A 19,084-nucleotide genomic window follows, 5' to 3' on the forward strand; every position below is an offset into this window, starting at 1 on the left:
AATTGTACTTTTATTCTTTGTATGTACTAGTTCGCGTTTTTAAAAAGGTGTCTTTAAATGTATTTTTAAAATTTAATCACAGCTTTCTTTATTTTTACATTTCAAATGTTATATGTTAAGAAGCCCAGAGCTGACATTTCATAATTCTCAATTTAACCATTTTCTATTTCTTACATCTTTGTTGGAAGCTTCCGAAGTCTGCTTTCAAATTTCTAATTATAATCTAAGCCCAATCCTGTCTTGTTAAACTGCTACCTAATCACTCCTGGAAAATGTCTACTCCCACCTAGGAATCTTTATAATATAGCTCTAGTTTTGGGTAGATTCACTTTTGTCATGTTTCAGCATACAGTGGTAAGGAAAACTGTCTGATTCTATAATTTAAAAACCAGTTTCTTTCCTATTCCACTAGTTCAGTCCTTGCTTTGGCAGCAAATATACTATTCCACTAGTTCAATTTATTGTTCAGATAAGAATCAAAATAAAATTTTCAGAGAATGATTGATCTAAAACTTCTAGTACAAAATACATTGGGTGCTAACTTTCTGAAATGTAATGGCTTTTTAAATGTGCTTACTATGAAGCAACTGCTATACTGAATAATTTAGGCAATTTTGCTAGTAAACACTATTCAGATAGTGTATGTCAAGAGCTGAGGGGAGGGAGAGGGAAAGAGAGAAGGATGGATGCAGGATTTCTTAGAAGTTTCTGCCTGAAGGAAGGGGATGTTTCATGAAGGAATGCGATGCCCAACTTTGAACACAATTAACCCTGACATACCCATAGCTCAGTCTGGATAAACATATATTAAGAGACTTTTTAAGCATATTACTTTATTTTTATAAATTTCTAGTTCTCACTTGCAAAATAAGAACATTAATGGCATCTACCTAAGATGATTGCTGTGGAAATGAAATTACACAATTGATGTGAAGTTCCTAGCATAGCTTCTGACAATAAATCCTCCATCAGTTGGGGGTTATTATTGTAGCCTTTGTCCTCGCTACTACACTATTCCATTTGTGGCTTCTCTCCCCCTCTTTCGAGCACCTGCAGGTACTTGGCAGGCCTGGGAGCTTGGTTTTGAACAACGTCTCAGGCCCTCCCAATTTCCTCTGTCTTGCTACAGCTAACGAGTTCACGACTGGCTATAACCTGAGCTGCTCTGACAGAGAGGAACCAGGTTGGCTGGAGATACTGTTGAGATTGCTTAGCTAGGCAAGTATGGTCCTGTGGTGGAGAAGGTACACTGAGCTCCAATACTGCGTGACAGTCTCCTTCTTAAAAGCATCCAACTTACTTTCTTCTAATTTTCTACTTTCTTAGCATCCTCTAGTCCTTAATTTTATTTCCCTAAGCTTTCTTTCCTATAGGGAATCAAATGTGCTGACACGATGACAGGAGTGTTCTAGTCCCACTTGGCAGCTAATTTCCTCATAGAGACTTGTAAATTAATGTTCTGGTCTATAATGAGACTCTTGTAGATTCGGTTAGAAAGAATCAATTTGCCTGGGCCTGTTAACCTCTGGGTGACCATATGATAATCCAGTTTCTGAACCTGAAAGCTGTGTGTCATACCACACCCTGAGTGCGCAATGATGACCCAGTAAGGACACACACACACTGTGACACAGACTGGACTCGGCTACTCAGATTTGACAATATAACATTTCACTGAGTTCTTGTGACTGTAAAATGAGTTAGTACCTATTGAAGCACATAGAATATGTTAGACTTTCAATTGTGTTAGCCTAATTTTTATCCTTTAAAACCACATGCCACACACACGGAAAAAATTCAAGCCTGAAAAGCTTTGTGATGAACAGAAATGATCTTAAACTTTTCTGACACGCCATCACAATCTATTCCTCATCCTCCTTCCTCAAAAGGGTTTTCTTTGTAGCGTTTTCCCATTCAGGCAACTACCTTTTGTAATTAGCTTCCTTTGTAGTTTATTCCTCCGTAATGCTTAGAGAAAGGATTTGTGGGGTAAAATAATATCTGAGAATAGCCTTGTATATTCTGAAGAATGATTTATTTATAAACTCTGTTCTTGTGCAAGTTGCTTAACTTTTCTACATCTCTGTGTCCCATAAGTTAGTAGCCATGTCTCACCAGCCTACTCTACAATATCTTTTGTTGTGCCTTCCCTAATGCGAATAGCACATATTGACTACTTAATCCTTAATACTTAGTACTAAGTAGGCACTACTGACATTCTTGTTAAATGTTTAGAAATAAGTATTTTAAGATGACATTTTATTCACAAATCTCATTTTTTTACAGTAAAAAAGTAGAAATCAGTTACTAACTTGCTATACAAAAAAGTTTAAACTTCTGGTTTAAAGAAATATAACCAAAAATTCATTGATCACAGGTTGAGAACAGACTTTCATGTAGGTTATCTATAAGCCAACCTCAACATCAGTATGATGGGTGGGTACATGAATGCATTAGTCAATTGATTGGTAGAAGACTTTATTCATATGAAAATATATATTGTTCATTTTTTTCAAAGCATAAATTTCCTGAACTTTTTTTCTCTTTTCATTTTGGGGTTTTATCTCTTCTGATTGCTCAGAGAACTGTGCTCCCAATAACTAATCCAACAAATCTATCCATCTAGAGCTTCTATCACTTTTTAAAAATGATGACACCTTTCAGTACGGATTAAAATCACAGTGCATGAGAAATGCTTCCATTTGCAACTCTTGGATTTTACAGTATCTTATTTGTTTTCTAGAAACTAACTTTCTATTTTACCTAGTTAATATCTGTGGCTATGTAATTTTTTTAAATGATAATTGTTCTATTCCTTTAACCTTTGCTAGTAACAGTTAAAGAAGGTAGATGGATTTTTTTAAATTTTTTATTTAAATCTATCACTGCTGCCATATAGCAGAAACCAAGACAACAGTTTGAACATCAACATATCAAGTCAAAAATGGAAAAAATTGGACTTGTACAAGTTTTGGGGGCTTTTGGGGGCAAGGGACGGGCTTTTCTAATAAACCTCACATGTTTTCCAGAGGAAAAAGTAGAGTATATTTATAATTCATTTTGCTTCATCATTTATCTACAATCACTGTAGTTTAAATAAAATTACTTATATTTTGTGGATTTCAGTTTTCTTCAGCTCAATTGGTTTAGTTTTACAAGCATTACTAATGACTGGGGCCCAGGCACTACACAGTGTTTTAAGGAGCCAAAGATTAGCAAGACATATTTTTAACTTTTATGAAGTTCGCATCAAAATAATTGTTTTAATTGCTTTTTCAAGGTTTCTGTCCTTACAACTATTATAATCAAAATGATTTTAATTTTACCAGTTTTATATTTGGTTATTTAATAAAACATACGAGTGATGTAAGATATCTGAAAAATCACTAGTCTAAAGGATGCTGAAAACAAATTACAATGCAGTCTCGTGAACAGTAATAGAAATGTGTTTGCCCAGCTTCCCCAGGTTTGCCCCAGTTCTCCTAAAAAAAAGAGTGTGTGATTTAGGGAGCAAGAATTAGGAAAGTAGAGGACAAGCAGGGAAATGAAGGACAGTCAAAAAATATTATTTACTTGATTGGCCACTCATACAAGTGGCTGGATATTCAGTTTATAGAACACCCTGACAAATCTCTTGGAGAACAGGACGTATTTACCTGTTACTACTGTCCTCCACATTAGCAAGGATAGTCCCCCAGGGCATTAACTCCCTGTAATTCTAGGCTGCACATGCACGGCTAAAGAGCAAAATCCCACAGATGTCCCATGCTCCTTCACGTCAGTAATTCCTAAGTGATAGAGTGGGAAAAAGAGAAGCAAGAACTGCAGAGCTCTAAGGTAAGGCACTGTCATTTTGTGCCTCCATGAACCTGGACAGTGACGTCCCAGAAATGGTCACTGCAGTCAGGAGGCCAAAAAAATCTGAAATGGTGCATAAGCAGCATCTAATATGAGAGTATACTATAAGATCAGAAGTAGAACTGAGAAGAGAACCATTAATTCTGCCTAGAGAGAGGGGGATCAGAAAAAAAATTCCTCAGAAAAAAATTCTCAGAAATTTTCCTCAGAAAAAAAATCTTAAAATGAATAGAAGTATCAGATGGCCCAGAGGGATGAGTATGCCAGACAGATGGAGCTACATATACCATAAGACATAAGTTTTAGATAGAAAAGTGTATTTGAAGAACTATAAGAAAATCAGTACTGCTGGGGTTGAGGTAGCAGTAGACAAAGTTAGAGATGAGGGCAAAATCCAAAACATAATGAACTTGATTCAGTCATGTTAAAAGTTTAAATTTAATTCTAAAAAAAAATGGACAGTCATTTGAGTAGTTTTAAACAACAAAAGCAAAGTGAATTTAGGGGAGGGTACAAACAAAACTACACCAATTAACATTATTATATTCATGAAATGAGAAATGGAATGTGTGAAAAGGAAGCAGGAATTGCAAAATGATCAAAATAATAGAATTTTGCCTGCATAAGTACTCCTATGTTAAGAAAACATATTGTAAGCCCTAGAGAAAACACTAAAAATAATAAAAGGTATAGATAAGAAGCCAATAGAGAAAATGAGATGAAACACACAAAAAATATTCAATCATCTCAAAAGGAGACAGAAAACAGCAACAAAAAAAAATAGAATGGTGAATGTAAACAAATATCAGACGGTACCTTTTTGCCTAAAAATGTTAATTATGTTAAATGTAAATAAACACCCAAACTTAAAAGAAAGTTAAATGCAACATGAACTTCTCAAATATTATACCAAGTGAAAGAAAGCGGACGAAAGAGAGTATGAGCTACCTAATTACATTATGTAAAACTCTACATTAAAGCCACTTTATTTTTTTCATAAGCTTACTCTGGGTCCTCCTGACAACTGCTAAATCTATTTATTTTTTAACTGACTCATAAAGTTGTACATATTTATGTGATATCATGTGATGTTTTAATGCATGTGTGATGTAAGCATCTCTATGTACTAAAACACTTATCCTTTCATAAAACCATTTTAATATTGATAGAAATGAGATCAGTGTTTTATGGAACAAAGGACTAGTGCAGGACATTGCCTGCAAAGATGCAAGAGTAAATTTTGGGGAAGATGAAAATGTTCTATATTTTAATTAGCTTATTGGTGATACCAGTATATTACATTTCTCAAAGTCATTGCCCTGAATACTTAAAAATTCTGTGATATATAAATTATGCCTAAACAAAACTGATGAGAAAAATAAGCAAACAAACATCTCTGAACTTTCTAACTTCAATGAATCAACAATGATTGATGGAGACATTGTAAGAGAAAAAGGATGTTTGGCCTCACCTTATAGGGTTGTTTGCATGGGATTCCAGTTTGACACCTTGCCACTCTACTAATGGCTGGAAGACAAAGGATGAATAAGGCATCATTTCCCAAACTTGAAGAATTATCACATTGTCTAATGTAAGCTATATGAAAACAACTTAATTTACTACATGATGAGACTTGTTTGAATAGAGTTATAAACAAAGTTATGAAGAGTTTATATAAATGCAGTTATACATTGTATGTAAAGTTATGAAAGAGACTCACTATATTAAGAATTCCCCATCAATAGGTGAAAAACAAATATTCATATGTCCACACAATATAATACTTCTGAACAATAAAAAGCAAATTATTGAACATCCAATGACAACGATAAATTTCAAAATAATTGTGAAAAACCACTGGAATGGTTTTACATTAAACAGTAAAAAAAAAGTCACAGCCATTACCACTAGAGAGTATATATTGTATAACTGTGTGTACATAAAGCTCCAGAAAATAAAAATGAATCTGCAGTGATAGAAAGCATATCAGTGATACTGCTGAAGGAGGGGATAGGGAGGAATGAGAGAGATTAAAAAGAAGAATGAAGCCATTAGGGTAACGGATACATTTATGATCTTGACTGTGGTGATCTGAAAGTTTTCTGATTCTTTTCCCTTCATGAACAATTAATCATATTCTACTCTACTCTGCTGCTGTGCCTTATACTGGTTTCACAGCTGATACATACGTCAAAATGTATCAAACTGTTAATTTTAAATATGTGCAGTTTAGGCAATTATACCTCACCAAAACTACTTTTAAAACTATTAAAAGAATCACCAAATATGAGAGGGAGAAATAGGTTACAGCTTAACAATCTGCATTTGAAACTAAATTTCTAACATTAAATATAATGACGAAAATATCATCAAGTTGGAATAATGACACTGGCTGATGCTTACTGTTTACTCTGAGCCAGCCACTTAGGTAAGCCTCTCACTTGCATTTTTTCATTTCATCCTCACACAAACCTTATCAAGTGCACAACAGTAATAGTCCCAAGTAACAGATGAGGAAACTGAGGGCACAGTTAGAAATGTGTACAGTTGTAAATAAGTAACAGAAAACCCCACTGCAATGGCTTAAAGAAGTAACTGTTGGGGCCAGGGATTTAGCTCAGTGGTGTTGCCCCACTGCCTCACAAGTGCAAGGTCCCAAGTTCGATTCCCAGTACCGAAAGAAAAAAAAAAAAAGATGAAGTAACTGTTGTTACACTTTAAAAGCAAAAAGAGAGCTGCCAGCAGGCAATCAGTCAGTTTTAGCTGTTACTGATGTGAACAAGGACAGAAATGTTCCTTCCCTCTTTGCTGCACCAGGCATGACATGCTTGCTGTCTAATAGTTACCTGACAGCTGCTTCTTCAAGCATCACAGGGCTCCATACAGGAAGAACAGAGAAAGACCGAAAGGGAAGACAGTCCTACTAGCTGAATCTCCTAGCTTCCTTGGAGGCCCCACCCAACAGGATTTTAATTATTTGTCCTCTGTCATAATGGTGTCACAGAGCCACCCTCACCTGGAAGAGGGCTAAAGAAAAGGGGAAGGTAGATGGAGGCTAGAGAAGGAAACCAGTCAGTTTCATGACTGCTACTGAAGTAGATTCAGGATTTGACATTGATTTCTTATTACCCAAGCTTTTGCTACTAACCATGATGCTATGTGAATAAAGCTCTCTAAATTCTTCCAAAAGGCATCTTAATATGGCAAGCAAAAAGACGAAGTTTCATCCAGAGAAAAAATTAATTTGACATAATATGAATACTACAAGGAGCACGTAGATGATATTTGACACATTAATTTCTTATCTTTTGGAGGAGCACAGGTAATTGCAAAAGTAGGGGCAAAGGAAGAAGTCAATAAAATATAGGGAGGTGGGGATGCTGATCTATAGATTAGCTTCATAGTGCTTTTATCAGATGACTTTCCCTCTTTTCTAGGTGGGACCACACCTAGAGGGAGTCCCTTGGTGCTCTGTTAGGGTAACTTACATGTTCTACACTGTTTTCTGGGCGGGAAAAGGATGCAAGGTAGGCAGAACACCACCTCTGAGGAAATGAATTTTTGAAAATATGAAAGAAAAAGAACACGGTTCACATTTAGAAGGGGTAATTGTTTCCAAAGTATTCTTTATTCAAGTCAATTCCAGCATGAGATCAAGTCTGCACACATTCAAACTGCTAATTGATAGATTTTAAGCCATCTCACCTTAAGATGTCTGCTATATGTAATAGCTGCCTTTTTTTTCCATAATACCCTGCTTCCCACCTAAACCCAGTTCCAAGGTGGCTCTTTTCCCGCCCAAACTGGCCTTATTTTTCCCATAATACCCAGCTTCCCACCTAAAGCCCAACCCCAAGATGGCTTCTCCCACCAAAAGACAACCTTCTTCTTCCCAACATGCCCCTTTTCCCACCAAAAGAGTAACCTGATACTTGCTCTCTTCCTAGTAACTAGAGATATCACAGGCTCCTCCAATCCCCAGTCACGCGCCTTTCAAACCCTCCAATCCCTAACCATTACATCCCCAAACCCCACCCTAGCTCTCAAAGAAGCTCTCCCTACCCTGACCACACTGCTGCACTCCTTGTTCAGAGACAGCCCAGCAGATTGTCCCTGCAACAAAGGCTTGCTTTGGTTCTGGTCTGGTCTTGGTTTTCAGCTCTTTTACCTGACAATAACACTGTGGGAACAGTAGTCTGATCAATTAGAATGCATGCTATCTATTTGCTCAAGAATCAGGAACTGTGAAAAGCATTTTGTCAGTTATAAAATATTACATGTGTTAATTGCAATTTTTAACTCAATATAGAATTTGGGGTCAGTAAACCAAACATTAAGAAACCACTTTTTAAGTCTAAATTATTGAAGCTTCATTGGATAGTAGCTCATTCCAAAAATATATGAATAAGTCAGCAGCCATGTATTGAGCACCTACTGAGTCATGCACTGCACTGGGTTTAGAAATGAATTAAAGAGGGCCGGGGATTTAGCTCAGTGGTTTTGCCGCCTGCTACGCAAGTGCAAGGACCCGAGTTCAATCCCCGGTACCAAAAAAAAAAAAAAAAAAAGAAAGAAATGAATTAAAGCATAATCACTATTCTCAAAAAAATAAAACCACAGCCTAATTAATGATGCTAATTTAACAAGTGCTATATTAAATTTGTGAGACTGACACAACAAATGTCCTTCTAAGTCTGATTTCTCTTCCTTTCACACGTCTCATTTTAATTCCTCCTTCAGAGCGAACAGTGAGATAGCTGAGCAAGATGACAAGCAATAACAAAAGCGCTGAGACGTTTTCAAAGGCACAATTTTAAAAACATATTATCTGAGCCAGGCATGGTGGTACACTCCTATAATCCCAGTACTCTGAGAAGCTTTGGCAAGGAGAATTATAAATCTGAGCCTTGCCAGAGCAACTTAGCAATTTAACAGGCCCTGTATCAAAATAAAAAACCAAAAAGGACTGGAGATAGAGCTCAGTGTGAAGACCTTAGGTTCAGTCCTCAGTACTGCAATATACACAGTAGGTAGGGAGAGAGGGAGGGAGGGAGAGAGAGGAAGGAAGGAAAGAAGAAGGGAGGAAGGGGGGCTGGGGCAAAACATTGGAAAAGATCAGTAAGATCAAGTGTTGGTTTTGGAGATATAGCAGCTATTTTCTCTTGGAGATTTCAAATTGCTACCTGGAAATTAGCAAAGCTATCACTTTGTACTAAAACCGACAGCAGTGGCTGTCTAAGCACAGTGCACTGCCCTTTGTCATCAGCAAGCAAAGCGAGTGCACAAGGCTGATGTCGCAGTTCATGCACAGAAAAGGAAAAACTCCATACTGACCTGGATGGGGGGAAAAACAAGTAAAGATCATATTCAGAGAATTCCCAAGCTTTCATGTAGAACTACAGAACAAAAACAAATAGTGTATAATTCTTTCAATATCATCAATAATTCTGTGGTATTTTGATGTGAACCCTGAGACATCAGTATTGAGTCACTATCATGAAACTGTCCTCGAAAAGCACATTCGTGTAAAACCAAACTCACTCAGAGAAGGAAAAGTAGGAGTGGCATAGGTGATACATTTTTTCCTAGCATCAACAAAGATAAAATAGCATTTCTTGTCATTAAAGAAAGTACATAATATCACTGATAGGGACCAAATAAGATCGCCAAGATGAGCACCCTCACTTTGCCCCTTGTTGCAGGTATGGTGTAGATGTGCAGAGAGCCACTGGCTCACAAGAAGCCTGCTAACTCCTGACAAAAAAATCTCACCAACATGAGACCGCGAGAAAATAACAGTATGTGTTACTAACATCTTAAATTGGACCTCACTAACTATAGTTCTGATAAATGATTCCTAGTAAATGCTACTGGTTCGTAATAAACGGTTCCTAATAAACATAACATTTCTGGCCCAGACAGGTGTAACAGGAAATCATGATGAATAGTCAGAGAAAGGGAAGCAGAGCTGGAATAGAGTATTAAATGACAGAGAGAATATGAATAACAGAACAATCTGAAGGCTAGAGGTTACAACAAGCAAAAGTTCAGAGCTGGAATGCAGGCAGGTTGAGTGGCTGGGTCACAAAAAGGACAGTTCTGGCTGTCACGGCCAGTTAGCACCAAGCAGTGGTCTGATAATACTGAACATTAGGTTACCACTGCTGAGTAGTATGTTCAGAAGTTTGAATTTCATTCAGTGGCTAAGGAAAAATTACTGAATGTAGAAAGTAATGATTGTTCAGTAACAGATAAGGATACTGACAATTATCCTACATCTCGACCTCAAGGAAAAAAATATGAGCAAGATACTAAAGCCTCGATGGACATAAGAGACTAAGAACATTTGAATTAATTATTGTAAAGAGAATGGATAGGATTGGCTTCCAGACATATCTAACTCAAATGAGACCTTTTGGGCTCTATGATACAAAGAGCAAGAAAGAATAAGAAGCATTCATCCCAAAAAGCTCCTTGGGAAAATATCCTTTTGGAAAAACCAGGCCTCTGAAACGGAGGGAAATTGGAAGAGGAATCAACCCACAGATATGGAACCAATCCATAGGAGGAGTTGGTCATGAGACCTTGTGAAAATTAAGTGAAATGCTTTATGGAAAGTGCATGAGGCATGAATGATTGAATGGTACATCAGGGGACAGTGCTAAACTTCACTCCACAACTTTCCCAGGAAGTTACCATTTTAAAAAACAACTAAGACTTCAAGAGGCATGTTAGAGTTTGTTATATATGTCCCTCTAAACTTCATGTAGAGGTTTAATCACTTACATGATAATATTAAGAGGTGGCTTCTCTAGAGGGTGATTAGGTCTTGTAGCCCCACTCTTATAAATGAGATTAGTGATCTTATTTTTTTAAACATCTTCATACACTGTTCTTCCTTTTTGCCCTTGTGTGCTTCTGCTCTTCTGCCACATGAAGATGTAGCAACAAAGGACCATCTTGGGGAAAAAAGCAAGCTCTCACTGACACTGAAGTTCCAGCAACCTTGATCTTGGACTTCCTACCCTCTAGGGCTATTAAAAATAAATTCTTCTGTTTAAGCCACCCAGTCAGATATTTTGTTGTAGAAGCCAAAATGACTAAAATAAAGCAATTGGAAGGAAAGGTAATTTTTCTCATCCTCCTAAAAATACCACTGCCTCATTGTATTCCCATCCACACTTCTAGTAACTGAGTGGATCAATTCATCTCAAACTACTGAGATTTCAAGGACATTTAGCTCCTTGCAATAAAACACCCTCTCAAATATAATGGAATTATCATGATAATTTATTATAGGAATTCAGAAAAGTTGCTAGTTCCTGCACTCATTGATCCTTACCATTTTGCATCATACCTAGCACAAAGTAGGTGCCTACTGAGTACACCCTCAAACATTTATCCATATCCTGAAAGCACAAGGATCAAAGGAAAACTGAATTTCACCAAAATTTTAAAATCTGTGTGCTTCAAATAATACAATTAATACAATCCACAAATCATATATCTAATAAAGGACTCTTCTCTAGAATATATAAAGGGGTGTATAACTTGACAATGAAAAGATAAAACACCTAAGAAATCATGACCCGAGGGTATGGAGAGATATTTCTCCAAAAATATACACATGGTGAATAACACATGCAATGATGTTAATCATTGGTCATTAGAGAGATGCTAATCAAAATCACAATGAGGTACAATTTCACAAGATGGCTATAATCAAAAAGACAGATGGTAATGAATATTGGTGAGGACGTGGAGAATCTGGAACCTTCATATACGGCTGATGAGAATGTACACGATATAGCCACTGTGGAAAATAATTTGACAACTTGTCAAAAAGACAAATGCAGAGCTACCATATGACCCATATATCCCTCCCACAGTGTAAAGATATGTTCACAGAAAAGCTTATGCCAATATTTTCATGGTAACATTCTTCATAATAGCCAAAATGAGGAAATAACTCGATGTCCCTTGACTGACATGAAGACAAAAAATGTGGTGGTGTACTTCCATATAGCAGAATATTACTGAGCTATATGGATGTAACATATTAGCTGTATGGGTGAAACATCCAAAATATACAAATCTATAGAGACAGAAAGTAGTGTGATTTGCCTAAGTTGTGAGAGGGGTAGAAGGAATGGAGAATAACTCCAAAGAGTCTGGGTTTCTTTTAGAGGAGACAAATGTTCCAAACTTAGACTGTCATGATGTTTGTACAATCCTGTGAATATTCTAAAAGAAAATTTAAGTTAGACACTTTTTTTTTTTTTTTTTTTTTTAGGTACCGGGGATTGAACTCGGGTCTTTGCGCTTGTGCAGCAGGCGGCGAAACCACTGAGCTAAATCCAGGGCCCAAAGTTAGACACTTTAAATAGGTGAATGGGCACTTGCCTAACATGCAAGAGGATTGGATTCAACCCCTAGTACCAAAAAGAGTGAATGTTACTGTATATTAGTTACATCTTAAAGAGTTTTTGTCAAAAAGTAAATTTTTTATTGGTTTCTACTTATCCCAACAAAGTTTTATCTACTGTGAATTTGTTCGTCCACCCTCCTGTGCCTGACACTCAGCAAATACATCAAGAGATGGAAGCTACTCACATTTCTACTCATTTATAACAGGCCTGTCCCTGCAAAAGTATTAATCACAGATGGCCTGATATCTTACTCAGGTTTCTAATTTAGTTGCATTTCAGAGGTCTGTTTTCAGTGATCAAAACATAAATGAGATTGATGAAAAATTATATACTCAATCCTATTTAGCTACATTTGATATATAAATTCTAACATGGTGAAAATCACCTCTGATTATAACTACTTCTCTCCAAGGAGCCCACTCGTGTCCATGGCCGAACTCGAGATTTGGCCTCCAATAGCACAGATGTGAGTCTCTGTTTCCACGGATCACTTTTATTCGAAACCTTTTCTCTGCATGATCCAAATTTACTGAATCATAATCTGCTCTTTGTTATATGCAAAAAGGGGAGAAATCAATTACGTGTAATTACAGATTCTTGCATACTTTCAGAGTTTATTGTTAGTAAATTTCTTGACAAAAGGTAGGCAAGAATAGAAATAATTTTTGTATAATGAAGCTATGCTAAGTTAGTTGTTTGTGCAAATGATTCTTACCCTGCTTAGTTTTTTCAATCATATTTAAGGCTAACTAATATATTTTACATACATTTGTCTTTTTAAAGATTATTATTGTCTGTCTACTCCCAGGAGAATATTGGTCCCATGAAGACAAAGATTTTGATAATTTTCACTACTTTGTTTGAGGTTATCATTTACTGTCATACTATGGTTATTTTAATTTTATTGCTTATTATTGTTTTAATGTACCATGAAGTGACAGCTATAATCCGATTTGTATTATAACAAGTGAAATGAGAATTTTTATTTAGAGATGCAGGTATTATTGTCAAGTGCCACATTAATACTTTTCATTATAACAAAAACAATTTTAGACCTCTTGATATTTTAATAAAAGCCTCACTGAAGATAGTCACATCAGTGATGCTAATATTTTTCACATTTTTTTATTATTCCTATTCTCTTTCTCCTCCTTTCCATTCCTATCATTACTCCTCTTTGACTCTTAAATTTCTTTCATTTCGTTTTTAAAAATAAATCCAAAACATCATTCAATGCAGATCTTAGCAAGTGATTGCTAAGACAGTGCTGTAATTTTGATGTTTCTGGTCCTTTTGAAATTTTCCTTCACCTTTTCCTTCTGCTAACTCAGGATCTGTATCCTCTTGGTCTGTTTCTCAAATAAGTGATGCTACCCGGTTTCTTAGTGGTCATGATTTTCTGCTTCTACACTTTGTTTTAGCTATCATGATACCACAGTAATCATCAAGGCATGAAACAACTCAAGAAAGCATTTCAAGGGAAAGCACTGTGGACATTTTATAAATACACTTGTACATTACATGTCAAATTCTTTTATCTGTTCGATATTATTCACTTTAGTTTCCTTTCCACAGTAGAACAAAAGATTTTTTGTGGTACTGGAGACTGAATCCATAGCCTAAGCTACACCCCCATCCCTTTTTTAATTTGTATTTTGAGATAGGGTCTCGCTAAGCTGCTAAATTGCCCAAGCTAGACTCAAACTTGCAATTCTCCTGCCTCAGGCTCCCAGAGTGCTGGGATTACAGGTATGAACTACAATGCCCAGTTAGAAATTTTTATTCGTTATTTTTTTTAATAGACAATCACTAGATTCTGTAGAATTTTAAATATAGATTACATCTATCTTAATTCATTATAATATCGTTTTATACAAGAGACTTCATAAAAGTAACCAAAGAAGAGAATCCTTCCTTTGGTTAAAAAAAAAAAAAAAATATATATATATATATATAAAAGATTTGGGGATACAAATAGAAATTTACAGTAAAACGTCAGAGATAGTTTTTGTGAGAAATGTTAAACTAGATCAACATTTTAGGACCTATTGCCTAACGAATTCCCTAACCCTGAAGAAAAGTATAGGAAGATAATGAGAAGGGAAGTGTACATGAGCATTTTTTACATGAGTAAATGGCACTGGGGTGTAGCCTCGTGGTACAACATGTGCTTAACATGCACAAGCCTTGCATTCACTCTCCAGCACCATCTAAGAAAAGGTAAATGTGGCATGCCTAACCAACACAAGAAGGAGCCCTTTTCAGAAATCATCCTCTAAAAGACATACTTTATTTATTCTACATACTCTAGAATGTTTTAAATCTTGAATAAAATTTTCTAGTCATTCAATTCAGATACTGCCTCTTATAATATTTAGAAAAATATTTCTAAAATATTTAGAAAAATCTTATAATATTTAGAAAAATACAAAACAGTTTAAGTGGTAGTCAACAAAATTAGTTCAGAATGATTATACCAACACTTTAAAATAAACTATATAGATCACCAAATTATTACAACCATGGATTTATATACTCTTCTAAATAAAAACTTTAAGGTCTCCTCTATAAGACAATCCAGCGCCATGGTCTTGGTATCAAAAGAGAAATTTTTGGGCTGGGGATTTAGCTCAGTGGTTTTGCCGCCTGCTGTGCAAGCGCAAGAACCCGAGTTCGATCCCCGGTACCAAAAAAAAAGAGAGAGAGAAATTTTTGTAATAACTCATCATCCTAAACCTCATAATAGCTGCAAGTAACACAATTGTTCCATCTCATTATATGCTGAGGCATTTGGCTGTTTAGGTTATCACATAGGTATCTGTAAATTACACACAAAAATCCTTATTATTTCTACCTCAGTTCTAAACCAAGCTTTAAGAACGATTTTCAAAAAAGTTTGACTGAAGTTGGTCATGGTGACACATGACTGTAATTCTAGCACTCTGGAAGGCTGAGGCTGGAGAATAGCAAGTTCAAGCCTACGCTGGGCAACTCTGAGACCTTGTCACAAAAAGAAAGTTAATTACTTTTTTTTAAAGGCCTGGGGACTTAGTTCAGTGTGAAGGGTCTGGATTTAAGCCCCAGTACTATAAAAAATATTTTTGACTGGGAGTTACATAAGTAATAGAGGAGAAAGGCAAAACTATGGATTACTACTGAAATATAAAATCCATACCCGTAGCACATAAGAAGAACAGGGAATAAGCATGAGGGAGGATGAGGAGATGGGAAGGAAAAAGGAAAGAGAAGGAATGGAGGGCACTGAATTATGACCTGGGAGTCCACAAATTCATATGGTGAAGATTCTTGGCATCAAAGCATGCTTTCACCTAATACATCAGAACACTACCAACACACACTCCTCCTTCACACAAGCTGTGATATGCTGATCATTTTCAAATAGACTGTCTTAACTCATGAACAACATAAAAAGTACCTCAATCTAATAACACTAAACCCAAAGAAGCAGTTTACAGGAAAATTGGAACTGTTTCTTCTTTGAGGAGAATTAATTTCAAATTAAGCATTCTAACTTTATGCTAAAATGATTCACTGGGGTGAAGGAAGAACAAATTTGACTTTCAAGCATGAGAAGGCACTATCAAGCGTTTATCAGTTTGGCTGTGAGGATTTTGCAAATGAATTATCTCCAGCCCACACAACCCCCCAAAGAAATTTCAGTATATGCAAGTGACTACAGCCTTTTATTTTGAGAGTGGCAGGATAAGTGATTAGAAAATATCTGTAAGTTGTTGCCCATTATAAAAGTTTATCTAAAGTCTCTATAAATGTTAAACCTCAAGGTTCCTATCCGTCAGCATCAGTCCATTTTTTCTACCATCACTGGTGAGGGAGTCTTTCCATCCATTTCCCTCTGAATATTCACACATTAAGTCATACTGAAAAAATAAAGCATTCATTCACATTATTGAAAGGGTGCAAAACACTCCTTAGCTCATCCTCAAAATGTTTAACAAGATCTCAGCAGGAGATTAACGGAGGTCTAGAGAGAACAATCAAGCTTTTACTAAACAGGAAAATTTACCTTGCCTCACAAAATTGCCATTAATGTACAAAGTTACAATGATAGCAGTAATTATGGCCAATGCAATACTATCTTGTATGGGAAGAAAACTAAGAGAATGCATCTGTATCCGAGTGTTGAATAGGTGTGGGGTTACTCTGTAAAGGGGTTTGACACTATGTTAACGTTTGCCACGGACAAAGCCAATCATGTTTCTCCTTAGAATTTGGCAGAAATCTCCTTCCAGGTGGCTTATGCCATTCTGACGTTCACTGACTGGATTTCTTTAGCTTGGTCTCCAGGCAGGAGAGTGGAAAGGGCAGTCTTTGGGATCAGCTTGGTTCAACGTCCAGCCCTGCTTCTCATTAGTTTGTCACTGTTGCCATCGTTTGGGTTGTTTTGTTTTGTTTGCAGAGTAGGGGCTGAAATCAGGTGCTTCTCCCCGAGCTACAGCTCTTTTTTAATTTTTATTTTGAGATGGTCTTGCTAAGTCCCTAAGTTTCCCAGGCTGGGCTTGAACTTATTCCAGGCCTCCTGGAATGTCACTTCGTAGTCTTACAGATCATTTGAGCTCTTTGACTCTGTTTCCTCCTCTATGAAATGAGAGTAGTTCCCACCTCCAGGAGCTATTATGAAAATTAAACAGAAATGTATGCAAAATGTCTGGCACTGAAAAACCTACTGAATAAATATGAAGTCCTTTCCTCCCTAGTATGGATACAGCTTTACAGATAGTAAAGGAGCACTTGAGTCATAAACTTCTAAAATTTAATTTGTCAGCCAAAGCTTATTAATATAGTAGGTGCTATTTTTCACACTGATGCATTATTGAAATGTAAAAAACAAAAAATAGAAGAGGAAGAAAAACATCACTGTCTTTAAATAGCATACATTCCACATCAGGTTATCTGTCCATGACAATGAACCAGGAACATCATACATTAAGGAAGCAATTCTGAAATCAGTGTGTGGGGCCTGGGAGAACCAGGAGAAAACTGAATGCTACCAGACCAGAGGTTACAGAGACTCAATGTGTGATGACTAGAGCACCAACTCATGCAAAATTAAAAGGGACAGGAGACACACCAAGATTAGACTTAAATTACAATAAAAATATACATGTGGTGCTCACCTCTATCCTACTTGAATCAACCAAAGTTCTGTAAGATTCAGAAATCATTTTGATAGAACTAAATATCAGTACTACTTAAAATGCCTTTATTTTTCAAAAGACTTAAGACTGAGTCTGTGAACAAAAGGTCAACTCCAGTTGCAGTTAAAGCAGAATGTGTTACTTTTCTTACAGTAATTTTAAGCAGTCATGCAAAATAGCACTGGCTCAAAGCCCCAGTATCAGCATGAAAAGAAATCATGCTGCTAAATGTAAATATTATTATCATCTCTAACAATCTTTCATTAAAATCTTTGTGAAAATACATCTAGACTCTTAAGACTCTCTCTCAGACATGTATATGCATTTTAATGTTATGTAAATTATGTAACTAAATTGGTATGATACAATGCAGAGTACAACAACAAAAAAAGACTTAATTCAAAAATTTGGATGTGATACTGCATGGCTTTGACAATGGCCAGTATAAGATTGTCAGCACTAATTTTAAGAAATGACCTTTACGTGCTTTGAAAGTAATAACAGCTTACATTTATTTAAGATTTCCAACTCCCTCAATTCTATCATGTAGGCATTGTTAATATTTTTCTGTTACTATTGACAAGATCAAGGCGAGAAGGGACTAATTGACTTGATCAGAAGTTTAGATAAAAGCTCTGCATTTCGTTGTCTGACTCCAGAGCCCACCCAATGGCTACTGTGTTGTGTTGTTCTGTCTCTCTCTGATATTTTCATAGTCTAGCACTGAGTGAGAATATTGATTGACTGAAGGTGTGGGCACTCAATCTACATGGTGCTTCAGGCTCTGTAGCCTAATAATTATATGATTTCAGAAGTGGATAAGTTCAGATAGATTCATTCATCTTTAACAGGTACTCTACTATCTCTGGTTTCCTCAGTGATAACTTTTTAAATTTTTCCAAAGCTAAATCTAGTACAGAAAAAGACACTACTTTCTTAAGAATAGTAGCACTATATAGATAGATAGATAGATAGATAGATAGATAGATAGATAGATGACAAGCTCAGAAGTCCCTGAGAAAAAAGCACCTCTGCCTTGCCATTAGAACCTTTTGCACAATTTGCTAGGCAGAAATATCTGACAGTGGCCACACAGCATGACCTAATTACATTACTGTAGACTACGAGCAATGACAAATTTGTAAAGGAACAACTGAAATTAGAGGAAGAAAGGTGATATTAAATATCCAGGAGCTTTTGCATAATAGCGACTTACCAGATTATAAGAAGGCAACAGAATTCCTATAAATTATCCCACTTCTGTGTTGTTGGATAAGAAAAGGAAGAGAATTGTAGGGTAAATTACTAATAGGTAAAAATGTAGGCAACAAAAAGTGAGAAACACTTGTACCTGGTGCTGACAGAAAGGCCCACAGGAGGTGACCTTCAAAGGATGTGTGAAGTGAAACAAATGATTAAGACCTAAGGTCCGAAACAGTAACTAATATGCTAAAATAACCCTAAATATTATTAATGAGGTCATGGAGGGAACTACAGGCTGGTAATAAGATGATTTAATGTTTCTCACTTCTCCAAGGTTGTTGTTTTCCAAATTAATTTTTTCTACAGATATCCAAGTGAGAAAAACAATGGAACATGGTGTACTTATTATTGGTAGAG

At 36.2% G+C, this 19,084-nt stretch overlaps 1 protein-coding gene across 8 annotated transcripts in view; it reads right to left on the reverse strand.

Moving 5' to 3' along the window:
- Slc44a5 (solute carrier family 44 member 5) overlaps window positions 1-19,084 on the reverse strand; it is a 357,115-nt gene that overhangs the window by 302,347 nt on the left and 35,684 nt on the right. For 3 of the 8 annotated variants that reach the window (XM_021255530.2, XM_021255526.2, XM_087212919.1), the window contains exon 2: window positions 5,330-5,385. The exons of 4 other annotated variants lie outside the window; for them this stretch is intronic. The gene's annotated coding sequence lies outside the window, so the exon portion shown is untranslated. Of the gene's footprint in view, window positions 1-5,329; window positions 5,386-6,704; window positions 11,352-19,084 lie in introns of those variants that run through there. One more of the 8 variants, XM_021255525.2, reaches the window with a different exon arrangement.

This window comes from Heterocephalus glaber, unplaced genomic scaffold, assembly GCF_053883595.1.
Source record: "Heterocephalus glaber isolate CG9 unplaced genomic scaffold, H.glaber_assembly_v1.0 deba00001442, whole genome shotgun sequence".
In the NCBI taxonomy this organism is placed as follows: domain Eukaryota; kingdom Metazoa; phylum Chordata; class Mammalia; order Rodentia; family Bathyergidae; genus Heterocephalus; species Heterocephalus glaber.